The 14230-nt window shown below is 37.8% G+C and overlaps 1 long non-coding RNA gene across 1 annotated transcript; it reads right to left on the bottom strand.

Annotated features, from left to right (window-relative positions):
• Positions 1 to 2847: 2847 nt before the first annotated feature.
• LOC143695766 (uncharacterized) lies at positions 2848 to 12535 on the bottom strand. The gene is made up of 3 exons (XR_013185297.1): positions 12455 to 12535; positions 10635 to 10721; positions 2848 to 3213 (listed from the first exon to the last, which is right to left on the bottom strand). It is a non-coding gene; the product is annotated as an uncharacterized LOC143695766 (long non-coding RNA).
• Between the last annotated feature and the right edge of the window lie 1695 nt (positions 12536 to 14230).

Genomic DNA, 14230 nt, shown 5'->3' with positions numbered 1-14230 from the left:
CGTAAAGAAATAATAATTTTATGTAAAATGTAAGCTCTGATTTCTTATGCCCTCAAGAAAGATATTAAAATACACAAGAATTTTTCATTCACTTAACAATACAAAATAGCAGAGTTGTCACAGGCTGAAAAAAAATGCAAAAGCAAAAAGCCCTAATCCGTCTACAAAAAAAGTGATATATTGTCTGCTTTGAAATTCTACTAAAGTTAATTTTTCTTTTTTGTTTCTGTTTTCTTCTTATCCTTTGGGAAGATCACTTGGGATTTGGTGGAAAAGTGAGTTTCAATATGTGAGAAATAGCTATCTGCTAGAGATTTACAATGTTCTTTGAAAAATAATGTGACCTTATTCATAAAGAACAGGGAAATGGAGGCACAGCAAGCTTGTAGCTCATCCAGCAGAGCAGTATCAGGAATAAAAGTGGGCATACTCAAGCCACAGCTCCAAATCTTATCAGCTGGGACACTTCTAATTTATAGTGACACACAGTCATGCATTTTCCACTCCATTTTTCCCTTTAGATAAATTCATGTAGTGTTCTACTGCTATCCCTTGAAGTATTTTCAGTGTTGTGTTTTTTACCCTGGTCTTAATACACCAGTGTCATTCTCTGTTACACTGTAGAGCTGCATGCCAGCTAAACATGTCATGGGAAGTCTGATTATGAGCACAGTGGAACATGTTATTTTAATTCTGTTATTTTAATTTATAACTTTAATGTTCTTTGAATGCAAACTTTTATAGTGAATGAATATTGTAATTGATCTACTGTGAGCAAATGCTTGAATTAAGTTCATTCCTGTTGCAAAGCCTTGCCTTGAGATTACAGACCCTGGAATGAATAGATAAGTAAAAAAAGGATTTAAGAACATGCTAATGAGCAGATCAATAATATGTGCATGCAAAATGAGTACAAGGTAACGAATTCTGTACAACTGAAAACTGGAATGCTGTTTCAGCTGCAAGGCAGCACAGAATCTTCTTGGATTCTCTATTATGTCTTCTCTATGTGAAACAGAGACACGGGAAGGGCTGGTGGGTGTGATGTTTTGGTGACCTCTTATTTGTACAACACCAGATCCTCCAGAAAAATTAAGCAAGATGAAACCAAAGTATCTAGTCAAAATGCAAATCAAGTACTTATTTAAGTATTCCCACAGTATCAGACCCACAGAATTGCGAGGTTGCCTATTAGCCTACCAACTTTAACATTTCAGATGAAATTGTCCTCAAAATGAAGGTCTGCTCGACCTATAAATTCACAGGCATTCCCATGCTGATAAAGGGACTTGCTCGTTCCCCGTCCCTAAGAACCCAGAAATGTAGGATGAAATTAAATAGCTTTATCAGCTAGTGACTTTTGCAGCTCTTCCTATAAATTACATCCATCTCTGCAGAATGAGAATGTGAAATGAATGTGAAATGACATTCAGCCTCTACTTTGGTCAGCCCCTATCTTCCCCTTCTAACATTATTCTTTCTGTCCCTCTTCACAGCCCATTAAAACTGAGTTTTGTGAACTAAGCCTAATTTTTTCCAAAACAATTGCAAAGTTTTTGTTAAAGTATCATTGGAAGGAAAGAAGACACAAATAAAAAAAAAATCCAAACAAAAAACCCCAAAACACCCCAGTCCTAAAAAAAAAAAAAAATCACTATATGTGCTTATGAGATATGAACTGAGTTTGAAACCAAAAGGTCTTAGGAGACTTCCCATGGTGGAGGTTTAGATTAAAGCTTTTAATGAAGCTGAGGTGGAGAACACAAAAATTATAGGTCTATTATTGCTGTTTTGCTGAATTACCATTAAGTCCATCTGATAGAAAAAAAAGCAAAGAACACTGGATTAACAGTAGCCATAAGAGGTCAATGTAATTTAGGCACTAATTTGCAAAGCATGGAAGCTCCACACCCACCACATTTTCTGGTCCCAGATCTCTAATAGATATGAATTCCCTGACTTCTCCAGTAGCCCCATCCATGCTGGGAAGTATCAAAGTTCTTTAAGTAGGTAATGGCTGCTACATGAACAGTAATGATTTTCATTTCCACTATTGCTTCTTTATAACAGAAAAAAAAAGTAAACAAAGCAGTTACTTTTTTTTTTTTTTATCAAAGTACTTGCGCATTTCTGACACTGTGGTTATCTTATGTTCCTCCAACCAAGCATAGGCTCTGGAGGGAACAAACTTTATTTGAAACAAACCTAACTTATTAAATGTCTTTAGTCTTATCTTGAAAGATCACAACTTTATAAAATGCGAACATATAACACCTCTTTACCTCTCAATTCTGGAACAGAAAATTTAGAAAGCCGAAGATTGTAACAAACAGTACGGTATGTTTTATTTGCTGGAAACTGGAAAGAGAGGCTGGATAAGTAACGTGCCTGGAAAATGGTCAAGCTCTTCTAAGACCATACAGAACCTGGCTGGTATTAAGTTAACTGTCTTCATAGCAACTCCTGTAGTGCTGTGCGTTGGATTTGAGCTTCAATCAGTATTGATGATATATCAGCAATGGAGAGAGGCAGGAGACTGAGAGGTGGTCAGAATCTGTCTTTATTGTGGACTACATATACTTATATACTATTCCAGGAAGGCTAGTAATTTTTTGCTACAATGATTGGGTTAACCATCACATAGACAAACTCATACATTTTGCAACATCTCTTGCTTGCAGAAGCCTTGAGTCAATCTTCTTGTCACTAGTCTTGATTCAATCTCCAGCTCTGTTTGTTCTTGCCAAGGCATCCTGATTATCAAATCTTTTATGCTAATTAGGTTTAAAGTACATCAATAATACACCAGTATTTTGACTACAGTTAAACATGGTTTGCACAGCATCAATGGTTTCTCCGCTCCCCTCATGCACCCCCATCCCTCCATAGAGAGTAAGCTGGATGTCAGAAAGAAGTTGGTAGTTGTCTGAGACAGCTGTCCCAATTTTTTTCAAGGGAAATTCCATAGCATATATCATAGTTAGCATTAAAACTGGGCTAGAGGAAGAAAGATGTGGAGCTCCTTGGTTTCCAAGGTGGCCATTATGTGCAGACTGTCTGGGCATCAGTACGCTTGTGGGAGATGGCAAATGATTAGATTGCATTGTGTAGCTTTTTTTTTCCTCTCCTTTGCCTATTAAATTTTCTGTATCTTGGTCCATGAGTTTATTAATTTCAGTCCTTCTCTTCTCTCCTCTGTCCTACTTGGTTGGGCTAGGGGAGGGAAAAATGAGTTTCTGTGAGTGCTTAACTGCTGGCTGAAGCCAACTCATCACAAAAAGAGTGGAGGCAGAAAAAAGTAAAAGAAAAATTATTTTTTAGAAACAGTCACTTTCAGCTAAAAGGGGATAAATTCAGAGTGATATAGATTAAATCCTGTATAGCAGAATAGACAAATTCATCAAATGAAAATCACCAAAAAAGGAAATTTGTTTGCCTGGAATTTTAGTTCAATGAGGAAAAAAACCCCAAAGCCCAACCAAAACAACCCCAAAACTGAAACATCAAAATGTATGGTTACAATATACTTAGGAGAAAATTATTTTGTTCTTTCCCAAAATATCTCTCATATTTTGTGATTCCTGCCTTACATTGTTCAAAGATTTAAAGTCCAAATGCAATCAAAAAATTCAAGGGATTAAATTCTTCCAGTATGCAAGATGTAATTCTCCAAGAGCGTCTCAGAGTTCTATATCTTATTGAAACCCTTCCATACAGGAAATACCAGAGTGAAAAATGTTGTCATACTCCACTGCACAAAATTAAAGAGGAACTGAAGGATATATTGGGAAAGATTAATTTCTTGGTTGTGAATGGAAATATTATATACTGAGATACCACAATCACAGACACACGCCAAAGCACATCTTCATATTAATCTTCCAAAGAGCATTCAAAATTAATTAGAAGTTCAAGCACCACCATTCCTACTGGAACATAAATGTTTTATTTCAGCGGTAACCAGAAAGATAATAATCAGCACAAGCATTTGAAGGGAAATTACATTTCAAGATGATAGTGCTCAGAAGCCCCAGTGCCTTTACACTGCTGAAGCAGAACAAAATTTTTCTATCACATGGTAGCCTGAATTAAAGCCATTCCTGGAAAGAAGTGCATTTTGAAAAAGCTCGGTGTGCATGTCTGGCATTAAACATGATTCATGTTTGTGTTAAAGTTCTGGCATTTCTAAAGTGTTTCCTTCTAGCCTTTTGCCAAAAGAAGGGGCTGACACTCCTGGCTGACACAGCTGCTTTATTTATTTTATTTTGCCAGTTATAGCCTGAAATTTTAGGGAAGCTCTTCTGAAGCTGAAGCCCTTCAAAGTCTAATTACAAGGAAAAAGGAACACTTTTCACACACTAGCTCACATTTTTGACTTCAACTACTTGCTTATCCACACACAATAATGTAACCTGTTTAATTCAGGTAGGTCAGATACCAGCTTGGGCAAGATATACCATAAGATTAACCCTTTTCATAAGTGTGTGACTAGAGCAGAATTGTCACTGTCAGCTAACTTCAGTGTTGCTGTAGTGGCTTGGAGAAGCTCAGAGTGCACACTCAGTTAATTTGACCAGTAAAACATTCAACGTTATAATTGTTAGGCTTCAGTGAAAGAAATCCTGAAAAATAACTTACACGCCCACCTTAGAATGACATTTTTAAGATCACAGTTTTTAATACTTGTCAGTTTCCCAACTCTCTCGAGTACAAGGAAAATTAATGGGATAGGAAATTGCATAGGGAAAGGCTTACTTGTGGAGTTGTGTGTACATCCTTACTTCCAATGCTGAAGAAAAAACCTGTAAATGTAGCTTCACTAGTGAAACTTCAGCATTGCTGCCTTGGCCAGAATTTCAAGTTACTAGTGGGTGGGAGTAGAGAAATCACTGGAAAGAGGAAATAAAAAAGAGAGGAAGGGTGTGTGGGAGGATGGAATGTATGAGAATAGAGAGAGTGCTGAAGGCATTCTCACCCCTCACGAGATGCGGCTGTTCTAATTACTAAGGATTAGGAACAGGCCTGCCCTTAATAGATCACAGCTATGTCCAATGAGGATGGATGTTATAAAAGAGTGGGTTAGCTAGTTGAGAGGCGAGTTGGAGGTGGTGGTTGTGCTGTGAGGAGGAGTTGGAGTCAGGTGGCTGTGCGGGGGACAGTAAGGGTTAGGCGGTTGTGCAAGGGACAGGAGGGAGTCAGTGTTGTGAGGAGATGCCCATGAGAACTCACAGAGAAGATATGAAGGTTTTACGTAAGGTAGCAACAGAGTGTGTTCCCCTAAGCATCTAAACATCCATCATCTAAGCATCTTAGAACTGTTGGGAACCAGTGTCTAATCTGTGTCTCCCATCTCTCTTCCTCTCATTCTTCTATGTATTAATTTCTTGATGGATATCATTCTGAAGGCTCTAGCCATTTGAGAGGAATGAAAAAGGAATGGCAAATAGTTCTGAATATCAAGTTATAATAATAATATATTAACAAGTTATAAGCATAATAATAGTATCAATTTTTTTAATACTATGTAAGATCATTAGAATTTCACAAAACATACAATTCAATCTCTGTGAAACCTTTTCCAGCAGGTTTCTGGGGTGATAAAAGATGGAACCTGAGATAGTAAGTTGAATTAGATTCTACTTCCAGGTTTGCCTTTTGAATGCCTGTGGTGTAGACACAGTGCAGGGCTATTTCCTAATTCATGAGTAGAAGTAATGATATTGGCTGTAAAAAATGACCATGGAAGAACTGAGTTAAATAACTTATTATTATTATGGGGACAGCTCAAAGCAGGCAGCAAGATAGGCACTTTGCTGCTATTGTTGTTGCCTTCTATGGCTGCTAACCCCAGTACTTCGAAGTATTCAGGTCTTCAAAACAACATGAAGCACACTAGTTTACAAGTATCAGGTTCTTACAGCAGCAAGGACATCTCTCAGCCAAGTCTTGATCCTGTAATGAGCAAGAGTCTCTGGTCCCACAGGTGGTTCAGCAAGGAGAGTATGCAAAAAACCATCATAGTGAGGGTGGTTTTTTTGCGCACAAGGCATTTTCCTTGCCTCACCTGCAGCCCTAATTCATCTCAGAAGAGACTGGGAACCTTGAATATTGAATTGTTTTGCTCAGTGACAGAATGCCTACTTAGTCATCGAAGTCCTCTCTTTCAAGATGGTTGCTAACTAGAAACACAGATATTCCTCTTGAATTTTGTTAGTCTGAAGAAAATGTGCATTTACTTGACTACTAAAGAGCCTGATTCCAGTCATTAACTTCTGCCTTGTGTTTGCATTCTGTGATGCTGGGAACTGCTAAGCTTCCAGTTGCTGTGCAGTAGTGTAGCACTCTGTTTCCCTCTACCTCTCTCCCATTTCCAGAGCTGGAGGGAAGGTACAAAGCTCTGCAGCTGGGTGCTGGGTCGGGCTGGGCTGAAGTTAACTCTCATCACATAATCCCATATGGTGCAGTGGTTTGGATTTGTGACTAGAACAGTAGCAATAACACACCAATCTTTTAGCTGTTGTTAAGCCATGTTTGCACAGCATCAAGGCCTTTTTTCCTCCCATTCTATAGGTGTGAGTTGGGGGTCCACAGGAGTCTGAGAATGGACACAGCTGGGACAGCTGACACAAAGCGCCCAAAGTGATATTCCATACCTTAGAGTGTCTGCTTAGCAATGAAAACTCAATGAAAGGAGGAGGAAGAGCTGATCCTCAGTGCTATGGTGTCAGTCTCCCCACGCAGCCTTTCTGTGTGCTGAGACCTGGGTTCTCAGGAAGCAGCTGGACATCTAGTTTTCAACAAGAATAGTGAATTAACTACTGATTTGCTTTCTTTGTGTGTGCAGCTTTGTTTCACTTATTCAACCGTCTATCTAAGCCCACAGATTTTTTCACTTTCATGTTTCTGATTGTCTCTTCAACCTCACTGTCAGGGAATGGGTGACCTACTTTTCAAAGAGGTAGCAGCTGGATGGAGTCATCCCACCACAAACTGAAAGAATACATTGTGAGTATATATTTCCTGTCCTTCTGCCTGCCTCATTTCTTAAGGTTCAGGTGTCCAAATAGCCCTTTCTATTCATGGGACACATAGATGCAGTGCAACAGGAGAAATCAGCCCTTGCAATTCAGGTTAGGGAACCTTTCCATCCTATTCTGATGTAATGTACATGCAACGAACTTTTCTTCACTTGAAGAACCAACTCAAACAGCAGCTAATAACAGTAAATGAATCTGTGCTTCTAATAGACAAGTGGTAGTTCAGCAGCAGACTTATTAAACCTATGGTTAGTGGCTTGTTTCTCACACAAGCAAAAGAAAAATCATAAAAGAACTTTCAGTTCTGTCTGTCTAAACCATTCTACCATCATCCATCAGCTATCATGTACTCAAGTGGTTGTGTATATTTATAGCTTAGTATAGCTTTAATCATATGATTCCTACAAACTCATTTCCCTCAGTCATTATTAAATATTCTTAAAATGGAAGAACAGTTCTTAAACAGGAAGCCTCCTGAAACACGGTTTCACTTCACACTAGCTGCTGTATGGGCCCTGGTACAAGACTGAAATTTATAGGGAGGGCTCTTACCAGAAGCAACAGTACAAATACTGGCAGAAGAAAATGTGATGCCAAATTTCTTCATAATTTTTATTAGGACATGTAGTCTTTGTGAAAAGTTGTTAGAAATTAATTCATTTGCTAAAATAGTGGTGACCTAGATTTTCTATTACTTAAAGTAGTGTACTGCTTTTGACTGGGTTATAGTTAACTTTCTTCATGGTAGTTTGCATGGTGCTGTATTTGGTATATGTGATCAATGCTGTGCTGATAACGCTGTTGACCACTGCTTGCATAGCATCGAGGCCTTTTCTGTTTCTCATGTTGCTGCTTCAATGTCTAGGCTGGGGCAGGAAAGGAGTTGGTAGGGTACACAGCCAGGAGAATTTATCCAAATTAATGAAAGAGGTATTTCATGTCATAAGGTGTTGTACTGAGTGATAAAAAATGGTGGTGGGGGTGGGGGGGGGGGAGCGTGGAAATAGGGGCAAAGGCGTGACATTTAGAGAGAGGGTGTTTTTTTTTTTCAAGTAACCATTATTTTTGGTGAAGTCCTGCTTTCCTGTGCAGGTTTTGCTTGCATGCTCAGATTTTTCTTTACCGGTCAATTTTTTCACTTTTACCCTTCCAGTTCTCTCTGCCATCCTGCTCATCCTGCTGCATGGGAGTGAGCAAGCTGAACTGCCTACTAAGTTTAAACATAACAAATAATAATTGTTTTATGTTTATGAGACATATATCATTCCAAAAACCTGAAAAATTTATCAAAAATGTGTCCTTTTCCTACCCTCTACTGACTTGCATGTTGCCATATGCCTTCAGAATTTAACTACAGACTAAAAAATTTAGAAAGCTGGTCTCAGCTGTAAGAATTTTATTTCTGTATATGGAGATATGTCCAGAGAAAGAAAGATAATGTAACCTACTTTAATTCTGTCACTCTCCTAATACACCAAAGTATCATATCAAATTTTTTGCCACATAGTTTAGCAGAAGTTGATAATCTCTTTGCCCTTTACAAAGAATTTTCTAGGATAACATCTTACAGGCTTCATGTATAAATACATTGCTTTGTCTATGACTACATCACATTTGAGCATAGACTTTACTACCTTTGAATATAAATATTCTCTAATGAGCATGCTCATTTTTTTCTCTGATTATAAAGCAATAAAACAAAAAACCTTCAAAATGTCAACCCGGTTAAAAATCCTAAACAAAAATTACAAATTTAAAGCAAGAATGAAAAATTTAGAACACTATTTTTTTTAACAAAGCATGTTCTACTGCTGTCAGTTATATTCCTTTGTTCTTTTACATGAATAATATATCAGCTAGTCTGTTGTTTTACTTGGCTAACAACCCTGTAGACAGTCAGATAATTTCCTAGAATCCTAAGAGAAATGTTTATTTATTGCTTGGGCAAAGAGTGGCACAAATGGAGGCAGAAGGCTTCTAAATCCAGTAACAGCTTCTGCTCATGTGTAGATATGACTGAAACACCATGAGAGATGGATAAAGAGGTCAAGCAGTTTTTCATTTCTTAGATGGAACTGTTACAGGTTTGTGCAGGTAAAACTAATATCAGAATGTATAAATAGAAGAATGAAATTTCAGAAATAGTTACCTGAACTTTATCATGGGAGAAATCATAACATGTAATCCTCCAATAGCAAACCTGCATCTACCTTACCCTGGCAATAATTCTGACAGTAATCCAATCATTTTGCTGAATGACAAAGATGGCTCAAAGTACACCTGGTTTTCAAAAATGTTTTCAGTTATCATGTACAAACATTAAAAATCTGGATCAGTTCCTTGATCTGTTTGATCATGCAGTTCTATAAAAATAAACCAGCAGAACCGAGAGGGTGTAAAGAAACATGCAAACAGTAAAAAGAGAGAACAGTTCAAAGTGAGCTTGACTCCAAGGAAAGAATTCTCTGTAATGATATTCAATGAGACCAATAGGAACTGATGAGTTTTTCCCCCTAATTGAATCCAGAGTTGATTTCAATTAGAATTCATAGCCCATGGCATTAGTGCTATCATCACTGCAAAATCACATTACAAAGGGCATAAGTTATGCAAACTAAGATTCAAAGTTTTTCATAGTTTCAAGAAGGTGACTGTAATTAGAGTGTATTACTTGGAAGCTATTAGATTAAATTACACATTCACATTCATTTTAAAGTTAGTGGATTTTCTAGATTGAAAGAAGATGTTAGATTCAATGGTAATGGAGCAATATTAACTAGGTAGTATTAGGTAATAAGAGTGAACAATATTATGTCATATATTCATGTATTGGTGACAATCAAGACAAAATTTAGAAGAATTTATCTGTGGAAGAGCTTCCCTTTTTGATGAAATCCATACTGCTTTTATAATATTAATTTCTTAAAAACACAGAATAAGCTTCCCTAGAAGAGTAAATTTTGAAATTTTTCTGGCTAAGTAAAGACTTTGGCATCACAGGTTATTTTTGCAAGTTTATTATCTCCAGGCTATAAAAAGTAGAATATGGTAGCCATTTATTCAGTACCACATGCCAAAAAGCCGAATTCAGAAAAGTTTATTAGGAAAGAATTGATGATGAGATAAAAAAGGAATTTTCAGAAGGAAACTAACAATATTCTTCTCTGTTTATAATATTAAGAATATAAATAATATGTAAAAGCCCCATACCCTGCTCTCAATTATGTTTGCATGTAGAATCACCCACTGAAGACAACTTGAATGCCATGTTTTTTAGTTTGGAGGCTGTTGTGGGTTTGTTTGTTTTGCTTTGCTTTGCTTTGTATTTTACTTTGAAGACTTAGCCATACTTGATTGTTTGTTTTTCCTTCTAAGAATCACAAATACAAGACTTTTTTATTTCAACAAATCCTTCACTGCCAATTCGTCAAAATGATAAATTTAGATTTTTGTAGTCTTAGGTGTATTAAGTATAAAACAAAATGCTAACAGGAAATACACTAGCAATCTCACATTTACTGTTACATCTTATGAAGATATTCTCTAATGATGAGTAAGAGTTTACTGAAAATATGGTTCTGCTGTGCTATGTATTACCTGGAAGTTTAGTTTTGATCAAACAATGTCATGGTCAACTCTGTGTCTCAAAAAGAATGCAGAGCAGGTTTATTGACTGGCATTTTTCTGAAAAAAAAAAAAAAAAAAAAGAAATTTAGGCAAAAAAATAATTAACCTCAGAAGTGCTCACAGAAAGTGAAATGATCAAATGACAGTCAGTAAAGAACTACTGCAGATTAAAATGATAGAAGAATGTATTATTTTATATTGTTTTTAAAATACTCTTTTCATCATAGACCAATTCCACTCCCAAAATTTAGCATTAGCAATTCTCTGTTTACTTAATAGAGACTATAATTCATGTTGACAATTAGTATGGTACTATTTTGGCTGCAGTTCTCAGTGGAACCATTTTCAGAATAACTTAATGCATGACACTGAGGAAAACACTAACTGTGTGCCTCAACACTGCATACCAAAGCAAAAAGTCTTTTTTACTAGGGTAGACACGAGAGACCCAGAGCAATTTGGAAAATGTTGCTGGAAGAGGAGCAAGAATTATATGTTTCCTCATATGCAAAAGGGGAAAAAATGTTACTTGTTTGAGCTTGGCAATGTTTGGAAACAAGTTCTAGATGCATGGAGCACTGCTCATCACATTAAGTATCCACAGAGAGAAAAATACGCTTTGTATTCAAAAACCAGAAAGTATTTTGGCTTATTGCTCCTTTTCCCCACATCCACTACAAGCCTGCCTATTTTGGTTTACAGTTACATTTCTAAGTCTCAGCACATGTTTGCTTTCAGAAATAGACACAACAAAAGGGAAAAGGGAAAATAGTATTCCTTAGATTTGGTGAATCTATGTGTGTCCTTACATCACTGGAGACCAGTGGCATAATAATGACTGAAGTAGCTATTCTTGATGTTTAGTGGCATGTGGAGATTCATTCTGGATCTAATCCTGCCAAATATCTTAATCAATGGACTGAATGATGGGACTGCATGTCCGCTTAGCTAGTCTGCAGGTGGCATGAGACTGGGAGAGGCAGTGATACCTCAGAGAGTTGTGCTGCCATGCAGAGGGGCTGACAGGCTAGAGGGATGGGATGACGGAAGACCCAGTGTCCTGGTTTAGGGCAAATCTGGGAGAAAGCCTCCAAAGGGGACCCCTCCAGAAAGCAAACCCACACAGCCCCTCTCCCCAACTGGTTCAGGAAGGATACCTTGGAGAGAAGTGGAAAGAACCTGTTTATGTAACAGGCACAGCACCCCCCAGCACACAAAATGAACAATACCGGATGACACCACTCTCCCACCACTCTGAAAAAGATGACAAATTCAGAAAGTTTCTCTTGGGGGTGGTCGCTCTGTTATCAGTCTGTCCTGTGCTGGGGTAGCTGCTGTAGGCCACAAGGTGCAAACTCTCAGTGTTCCCAGGTCCCAGTCTAGAGCAGGTTTGAGTGGTTCCAAAAACAGGAAAGGAGAAACAGTCCAGGCAAAAATTCAGACTACTTAGCTAAACTAAATAACAAGCTAAAGCAAAAAGCAGGAGCAAAGCAGAAGGAAGAGCAAAGCAAAAAGGCAAGCAAAAGCTGCACTACGTACTGTCCTGCCTTTGTGTCCCGCCAGCGGTGGGGAAACAGGCTGATAACAAAAACTCCACTCTTCAGAGCCAGTCTTGAAGGCACAGAACATAATATCCAGTATAAACAGAACAGACGACTGGGGATACAAGCATCATAATGTCACCCTAGGACACCCATGAACCTCAGAGAGGTATCAAGAGAAGTATCAAGTCCTGCACCTGAGGAGGAACAACCCCATCCACATACCAGTGTATGCTGAGGGACACCCACCTGGAAAGCAGCCGGACAGAAAGTGCCCTGGGGTTCCCAGCTGAACATGAGTCAGTGATGTGCCCTTGCAGCAAATGTTACTGGCATCCTGGGCTGCATGAGAAAAAAGATAGCCAACAGATCAACAGACATGTTCCAGTCCCTCTGCTTAGCACTTCTGAGAGCACATCTGAAGTACTGTGTTCAGTTCTGGGTTTTGCCATGCAAGAGAGATGTGGATGTTTTAGATAAATTCCAGAAAAGAGAAACTAAGATGTTCAGGAGACTGGAGCATCTCACTGGTGAGGAAAAGCTGAAACATCTGTGACCCTCAGCCTGGTGAAAAGAAGGCTCAGCCGTAAGGTTACTAATTTGCTAAACAGCTGAAGAGAAAATGTAAAGAAGACAGATTATTTTCAGTGGTGGCAAGACTAGAGACAATGAGCATAATTGGAAACACAGGAGGTGTCCTATGAACATCAGAAAACACTTGTCTGTGAGTGTGACTGAGTACTGCCACAGGTTGCCCAGGGAGACTGTGCAGTGTCCCTCTTTGGAGAATATTAAAAGCTCTCTGGGACACTGACTCCCTGTAGTCCTGCTTGACTGGTGATATTTCACTAGATGAAGTGCAGAGATCCCTTCTAACTTCAACCACTTGGTGGTTCTGCAATTCTGTGATTCTCTGGCTCTAGGATATATAAATTCTATTACTCTGAAATAATTTTAGGTGATTAACACAGTGGGGATTTAATATTGGATGTTTGTTCCTCTGCAAGATGTTCTTGAAAATAAAATCTATTAGAAGTCAAAGACAGACATCTAGTTAATTGTGTCTGAGGCTTTTAGAAAGGACACAATCCATTTCCCTCCATTTAAACAACTGAATACCCGAAGACACTAAAATATCTGCTATTTCACTTCTTTCTAGTAGATTCACTAATATCCTGGACTACACAGGAAATAGCATCTTCCCCCAGTATTTTTTTTGCAGTTTTTACCACCTTACCAAAACCACTACTGAACACGTTGACCAGCTGTGATATATTCATTGTGATGCTGAATATTCCAGTCCCTTAATTTTTTTTCCTAGATTGCACAAGATATCAGCATTAAAAACAGTTCAAAAATCTAAGCCTGCATTCAAAACCACCCAGTCATTCTTTGTGGCCTAACTTTCTAAGAAAATTTTCAAGGCTTAATGGGATGAAATTTTCTTGGTGAAGAGTCTGGTAGGCTTCACAATAATACATTTGAAAAAGCAATTTTTTATCATGGCAGATAAGTAATAGTTTAGGATGTCTCAAATATCAGTAGTAGTTGCAGAATAATGATATCTTCTATTTCTATGATTTTCAGGAGATTGATGGTTAAACAGTTCCTCTTACAGATATGATGAGAAAGAAGGAAAATGCTCTCAAATTTTCTTCTTGAATAAATGCAAATGTAAGCAAAATCAATAAAGAGCCATGAGCCACTCAAGTAAAGTCACTGAAAAGTCCAATTACTTGAGAACAGTTAATCATTCAGAATGAAACAGGACATATGAATGGACATGATGAAGGTTTTTTCTTTTATGGGGGTAATTTTCTAATTTCATCAGAAAATTTTACTTTGTATAAATAGAAGTATTTCCTTAATTTTTTTTTAACAGCAATGAGAGTACATTGTATTCAAAAAGGTTGACATGTTACAGGACAAGTCTAGAAATCAGTCTGATTTTTTGCCTCAAAATTATCATGCAGCTCTAAGTGGTTCCGGTTTTAGCAATTTTCTTCACAGTAGCTAGTGTAGGGC

This window comes from Agelaius phoeniceus, chromosome 1, assembly GCF_051311805.1.
Source record: "Agelaius phoeniceus isolate bAgePho1 chromosome 1, bAgePho1.hap1, whole genome shotgun sequence".
In the NCBI taxonomy this organism is placed as follows: domain Eukaryota; kingdom Metazoa; phylum Chordata; class Aves; order Passeriformes; family Icteridae; genus Agelaius; species Agelaius phoeniceus.
Note: the sequence above shows the minus strand (reverse complement) of the source record. Positions and strands in the feature narration are given on the sequence as shown.